At 38.6% G+C, this 7,500-nt stretch overlaps 1 protein-coding gene and 1 pseudogene across 9 annotated transcripts in view; one reads left to right on the top strand and one right to left on the bottom strand.

The window, feature by feature from the left end:
• The window catches only part of LOC111329684 (uncharacterized), an 82,177-nt gene that overhangs the window by 21,627 nt on the left and 53,050 nt on the right, over window positions 1–7,500 (bottom strand). The window lies entirely within an intron of this gene.
• Window positions 5,773–7,500, top strand: part of LOC148732540 (uncharacterized) — a 6,176-nt pseudogene continuing 4,448 nt past the window's right edge. Inside the window, exon 1 of the transcript XR_016000868.1 lies at window positions 5,773–6,174. The product of XR_016000868.1 is annotated as an uncharacterized LOC148732540 (transcript). The remainder of the gene's footprint in view (window positions 6,175–7,500) is intronic.

Below are 7,500 nucleotides of genomic sequence, written 5' to 3'. Positions count from 1 at the left end.
CAAAGGTTGTAACCGTGTTTTTTTTTTTGGGCGAATCCAGAGGGACAATGGAGTCAAACGACAGGTATGCTTTTCAAAGGGTGCAAACAGTATTTGGACGACCGAAATCCTACACAGTACAGTTCAATGTTTTTTTAGGACTAGTCAACAATAGGTTGAGGTCCTCTCATAAAAATTCATATTTATAAAAATATCATGATGTGACTCAGCCATAAATTTAGACTATATTTGATGTAACCCGTACATAAACTTTCTGAGGTATGTGAAGGTAACACCTCCCACCCGGAGTGTTTTGCAGAGCGAGAAACTTTTGAGTTAGATCCGTAAATGGCTTTACAAAGATGGCTATGAATTCTTAGTGATAAATTGGTTTTGGGGGCAATTCGCCTCTATTGCCTTTCCCACCCACTCAGGGTCTAGGCCTTAGGGTAGGTTCGTTTGATTTTGAAAATAAAATTTCCTCTATTGTAAAATGAAAAATAACAAATGGTAAATACCACAGCGTACACTAATGAGTTATGGATGCACACGGAAGGTACGTGCTATGCGCGAAAGAGGCGTAACAGTCGCGCAAGGCGATAGAGTTCTCTTTTATTTAAAAAATCTTACGTGATCAGAAAAAACAAGCGCGCGCGGAAAACTAGTCTTTGCATTTGCTTACGTCAGCAGCGTACGCCCTTGGCCAGATGATGGACAGTGAATCGACCAATCAGAGCGGGCAATTTACTTTGGTTAGGTTACAGTGGTAGATTTTGTTCAAGCCCAGATCTCCAGTTATAAAAGGGGCGGGCGTTGTCTCACCAGGTTAATAGGAATTGTCACGATGTTATTCATTTTTCTGGCGCTTGGGTGAAAATTTTGATTAAAGAATTATTCTGGAAAGTCAAATTGTCCATATTTGCTCGGATTTTCCTACATCGAGCTCAGTTTTGGCAAAATATCATACCGTATGGGTTAAATAATGCTATTAACCCTGTATACTCAGTCTAAGAATATTGGATGTCTTTAATGAAACTAATGGTTTACCAAGCCTCACTCATTACATTTCCTTTCTGTGAAAGATAAAAAAATTGACTCAGCTTCAAACTACATTGCAGCTAGTTTTTAATATGACATTGAATATCAATTGATAAAGTTTGTATTGTTTCATGGAAATCTGTAAAATCCTTTTTTTTTTTCTATAGAAAAGGGTATCCTGCACAAGTTGCAAGACAGATTTCGTTTGATATCACGGTTACAGTACTTCTTGTGAACACAATGTCTTATCTGATTGCATGCTAGTAAGGTAAGATTACAACTTTAAACTAAACCTTCTGGGTTCAGAGGTTTTTGATTATTTTCTTCACAAATGTAAAGGTTTATTTTAGTTGTTTATATTGACACGCCGATATTCTGATTCTTATCAATAAAGATTTAGAAATGCGAAGACTAGCAAAAACTAACGATAAAAACCGACGTTTCGGTGTCATCATGACGCCATTGTCAAGGAGAAATAAAAATGAAGTTTGTGGCAAGGTGTAACATTAAATTAGCATAAATATGTTACGAGCCAATTAAACAAATACTTTTGCGCGAATTGAATCGCTTTGCACGTTCATACACGCGGACACTTACACACACGCGTGGATGGACATAAACGAAAGGCATCTTCAATATATAAACACTACCACGAACGGCACAGCGAAGTCCCGAAAGACCTACTGAAACGTTTTAGCATTCTAAAAAAGTGTAGTAACAAGTTCGATTGTTTGGTGAACGAAATGCTTTTCATCAGAGACTTAAAACCCACTCTGAACGTGCAAAGCGATTCAATTCGCGCAAAAGTATTTGTTTAATTAGCTCGTAACATATTTATGCTAATTTAAGGTTACACCTTGCCACAAACTTCATTTTTATTTCTCCTTGACAATGGCGTCATGATGACACCGAAACGTCGGTTTTTATCGTTAGTTTTTGCTAGTCTTTGATATTCTGATTGGTTATCCAAATATCCGCACACACGGCCGAGTGTCGGCCGAGTGGCGATCGAGTATCGGTCGATATGTCAGCCGATACTGGATCGACACGCGCCCGGCACTTGGCCATTACTCGGCCGACATATCGGCCGATAGTGTCGATGATCTTTCGGTAAGCTGTCGGTGAACTATTGGCGAGCTATCGGTCGACGATCGGTCGACTATCGGTGAGGTACTGTCGACTATCGGTGAACTATTGGCGAGCTATCTTTCATGTAAAACAGGTAGTAGCTAGTAGCTTTAAATGATTCGCCAACGTACTTACCACTAACAACAAACATATGAAACATATGAGTAAACTGCGGTTATGAGACGTATATAAGAACGATCCTTCGCAGTAAAGCACTATTTGAGCAATAGTGGAAATCAGACCTGAAAAAAATTTCAGGCCTGTACGGGATTCGAACCACTGACCTCTGCGATACTAGTGCAGCGCTCTACCAATTGAGCTAACAAGCCAACTGGGAGCAGGCCATCAAATTAATTCGATATAAACCCGTAGATGATAAATCGAACAACAACAAACATATGAAACATATGAGTGAACTGCGGTTATGAAACGTATATAAGAACGATCCTTCGCAGTAAAGCACTATTTGAGCAATAGTAAAAATCAGACCTGAAAAAAATTTCAGGCCTGTACGGGATTCGAACCACTGACCTCTGCGATACTAGTGCAGCGCTCTACCAATTGAGCTAACAAGCCAACTGGGAGCAGGCCATCAAATTAATTCGATATAAACCCGTAGATAATAAATCGAACAACAACAAACATATGAAACATATGAGTAAACTGCGGTTATGAGACGTATATAAGAACGATCCTTCGCAGTAAAGCACTATTTGAGCAATAGTGGAAATCAGACCTGAAAAAAAAAAATTTCAGGCCTGTACGGGATTCGAACCACTGACCTCTGCGATACTAGTGCAGCGCTCTACCAATTGAGCTAACAAGCCAACTGGGAGCAGGCCATCAAATCAATTCGATATAAACCCGTAGATGATAAATCGAACAACAACAAACATATGAAACATATGAGTGAACTGCGGTTATGAGACGTATATAAGAACGATCCTTCGCAGTAAAGCACTATTTGAGCAATAGTGGAAATCAGACCTGAAAAAAAAAAATTTCAGGCCTGTACGGGATTCGAACCACTGACCTCTGCGATACTAGTGCAGCGCTCTACCAATTGAGCTAACAAGCCAACTGGGAGCAGGCCATCAAATTAATTCGATATAAACCCGTAGATGATAAATCGAACAACAACAAACATATGAAACATATGAGTGAACTGCGGTTATGAGACGTATATAAGAACGATCCTTCGCAGTAAAGCACTATTTGAGCAATAGTGGAAGTCAGACCTGAAAAAAATTTCAGGCCTGTACGGGATTCGAACCACTGACCTCTGCGATACTAGTGCAGCGCTCTACCAATTGAGCTAACAAGCCAACTGGGAGCAGGCCATCAAATTAATTCGATATAAACCCGTAGATGATAAATCGAACAACAACAAACATATGAAACATATGAGTGAACTGCGGTTATGAGACGTATATAAGAACGATCCTTCGCAGTAAAGCACTATTTGAGCAATAGTGGAAATCAGAAATAGTGGAAATAGTGGAAATTTTTTTTTTTTTCAGGTCTGATTTCCACTATTGCTCAAATAGTGCTTTACTGCGAAGGATCGTTCTTATATACGTCTCATAACCGCAGTTCACTCATATGTTTCATATGTTTGTTGTTGTTCGATTTATCATCTACGGGTTTATATCGAATTAATTTGATGGCCTGCTCCCAGTTGGCTTGTTAGCTCAATTGGTAGAGCGCTGCACTAGTATCGCAGAGGTCAGTGGTTCGAATCCCGTACAGGCCTGAAATTTTTTTCAGGTCTGATTTCCACTATTGCTCAAATAGTGCTTTACTGCGAAGGATCGTTCTTATATACGTACTTACCACTATTAAAGTATATGACAGAATTTTTTTTTCAATCGAATCTATCTGTGATACAATGAATATATGAAGTTCATATATTTTGAACTGCGGTATTAGATACGTATGATGCACGATCCTCGCAGTAGAGAGCGCTATTTATGCAATAGCGAAAATCAGACCTCAAAAAAAAATCAGGCCTGTACGGGATTCGAACCACTGACCTCTGCGATACTAGTGCAGCGCTCTACCAATTGAGCTAACAAGCCAACTGGGAGCAGGCCTTTAAGTTAATTCGTAATAAACCCGTGCTGATAAATCAGATTTGTTTTTTTCAGGTCTGATTTTCGCTATTGCATGAATAGCGCTCTCTACTGCGAGGATCGTGCATCATACGTATCTAATACCGCAGTTCAAAATATATGAACTTCACATATTTATTGTATCTGATTTATCATCACGGGTTTATTACGAATCAACTTAACGGCCTGCTCCCAGTTGGCTTGTTAGCTCAATTGGTAGAGCGCTGCACTAGTATCGCAGAGGTCAGTGGTTCGAATCCCGTACAGGCGTTATTTTTTTCTTTTTAGGTCTGATTTTCGCTATTGCATAAATAGCGCTCTCTACTGCGAGGATCGTGCATCATACCTATCTGTGATAGTTATTCAAACGCATGAAAAAACAAATCCAAATTCTCTTTTCCTTCTCTGTGTTTTTGCCGTTCAACAGCAAGAATTTTCACTTCCAGTTGGGTTCAAAGCTGCCCGCGCTGGGGACCAAGGGCTAGTCAAGCAGTGAAATCAAGAGCAGAAAGTGCAAAAAGAACTCACATGAGAAATAAACCAATAGAACAGTGTATTTACTGACAAAAATTACGGCTGGGTCGCATGTAAACGGGAAAAGCATTACAACGGCTACAAGAATGCAATTTCAATTGTTCATTTTTTAGAGCAGTTTGATATTTTGTCTCGGAGTAAGATGAAATGGCCTCTGGGAAGGTTTTGTATTGCTTTCTGTTTTAGGTGTTGACGTAATCCTAACTTTGTTGTACACAACTTTATAATACTGACGTTTAACTTACATATCGTAGTGTAATCACGTTAAGGGTTGCCAAAAAAAAAAACATTACTTAATAACTTATTATATAGTATTTTATAACAGAGCGATGTTAATGAGATGATTAAGATTAAATAAAATGTTTTTTTCGCACTTTAAACGAAAATGGATGAATTTATTCTTATTGTTTTTTCTTTTTATTACCGCATTTTGTTTACAATTTTCGTTTTCTTTTTCATTTTCTCTATTGATATTGACATATACGCTTATATTGATTTCTAAAGTCTGTAAACACGCCGTTTGTTTATCGTTGTGAACCTTGATTTCCCGGCGAAAATGTGTTCTCACTTTTTTACTATGGAGAGAAGATCTGGCTAGTCCTCACAGACAACGAAAGATGAACGAGAGAAAGTGTTCACAAGCCCAGGCCATCAAGATCTACGGTGTGGCCAGGAACACCCTCAGCGACTCAACTGGGTTCAGCTGTGAGTTGTCATTGCAATGGTAAGAGTTATTCAAGGAAGGACATCCGTGAGATGTATTGAGCAACGCTGTCGGGCTGCCTTAGCCGAATACCTTGTGATATCAAAAAGGTGCAAGTAAGAAAGGAAGCTTCTGACTTTCTTTCCAGTAGACGGTTTCTACGCCGATAAATAATTACGCATAGGACTGTGTTGAATTTGAATTTCCCGAGAGCCTGTAGCGTGGCTCAGAATGGTTTTGATAATTTGTTAGCACTTTTTTAAGGGGCAAGTACCAGCACTCTTTTTCAGTTGATGTTAAAATAGTAAAATCAAGCAAATGCCTAATTATTGGTAGACGAGTAATTGTCACTTCCTTGACTTCAAAAGGTTTCCATAGTAACAATTTAACATTTTCAAAACACCCTTAATTTTAGATTTAGATGATGATAAATCCTAAACGAGTCTGATGATGCTTCCATTATCGAATTATCTTGTAGCATCTTCTGAAAAGGGGTGATTGTTTTGATCCATCAAATCAAAGAAGAAGTACAGAAAAAAAAGCTGGAAACTGTTGCAATCCACCTTAAAATAAGGCGTTTTCTCATTATATTGTCCTTTAGAGTAGAAGTCGACTTTGCTGGATTAAATAATCTCAAACAGATACAACAGAAACATTCTTCTTCGTCATATGTTGATGTTGGTAAGTAAAATGATCTTTCCACAATATATATATATCATAAGAGTTTGAATAGAAAATTCGGACTGGAGAGTTCATGGTATTATTTTCTTTTGAGCCGAGTTCGAAAAAGTCCTGTGGGTGAACCGGAAATTCTAGTCTTCCTCGGCTCTTACCATTTATATGCTGTCCACTAAAATCGCTCGAATTACCTATACCGGTAGTAATGACTTAATCATTTCTTATTAGTCGAACGTGCAGTCCGGAAAAACCATAGTTTTTTTCAACCCTTTCACTGACATGAGTGACCAAGACAGAATTTCACCTTACAATATCGAGACAATATCAAGCCGACAAGTGTTGAGAATACAGAAAAATATCCACAAGGGGATTTTTAGTTGATAGATATCTATAATAAATATCATAGTGTTATACTCGTTTTGTCTTTTTCTTGAAAACTTTTCCCGGCGACGCCAAAACGCAGAGGCTGCCTACTATAGTCTGAAATTCTGTACTCAATACTGCCCAATAATTATAATAATGATGATGATGACAATAATAATAATAATAATAACAGCAATCCGTTCTAGCAAGCCGATAATTTCCCTGACTATGAAACTTGACAAAACTCGAAAGTAAGATACCGTAAGATATTAACGACCGGCATATCAAACGAGACTCTACCGACATTTGGTCGGCCGAGTGTCGACCGAGTATCGTTAAGGTATCGGCAGACTATCGGTACAGCATCGACAAGGTATCGGCCGAGTGTCGACAAGACAAAATTGACCAAAGTTGATGTTATTTGCAGTTTTTGCATTGGCAGCTGGTAAATGTAAGGTTCTTTAATTAAGTGCCTTCGAAAACAAGCTAAGTTCGGAGCGGTTTTAACAGTTGGTGGCAGTTGGTTCCAGATCCGAGAAATGACAAGTGAATGAGTTACAAAGAAATATGCGGTTGTATGAAGTTTGGACTACGTTAAGTCCACTACTTCTAAGATTGTAAGGGGTGACTCGTAGTTTAAATAGGTTGATAAGATAACTTGGGCCGTTCTCCTTGTAGTATTTATAAAAACTATTAGTGACTGTTCTATGCGTCTATGTTCAATTCTGGAGTGTTCAAATTTGCTGTTCTGAGGACTGATTCGTAGTTGGTGCTTTTTCCCAAGTTCATTGATCTTCGAAGACTGTAGTAGTTTGCATCTTCTAGTTTCTTAGTTAGAGTTTTACCAATGCCGATAAGTAGGGGATTACAATAAGGGTGATAAAACAAAACTCTTGTAGGGAACTAGCAGGGTACTGGGAGGCATAAGGCGACGGAGTGCAGCTATCTTGGTGAATTCTTTCTTTA

This window comes from Stylophora pistillata, chromosome 4, assembly GCF_964205215.1.
Source record: "Stylophora pistillata chromosome 4, jaStyPist1.2, whole genome shotgun sequence".
Taxonomy (NCBI): Eukaryota; Metazoa; Cnidaria; class Anthozoa; order Scleractinia; family Pocilloporidae; genus Stylophora; species Stylophora pistillata.
Note: the sequence above shows the minus strand (reverse complement) of the source record. Positions and strands in the feature narration are given on the sequence as shown.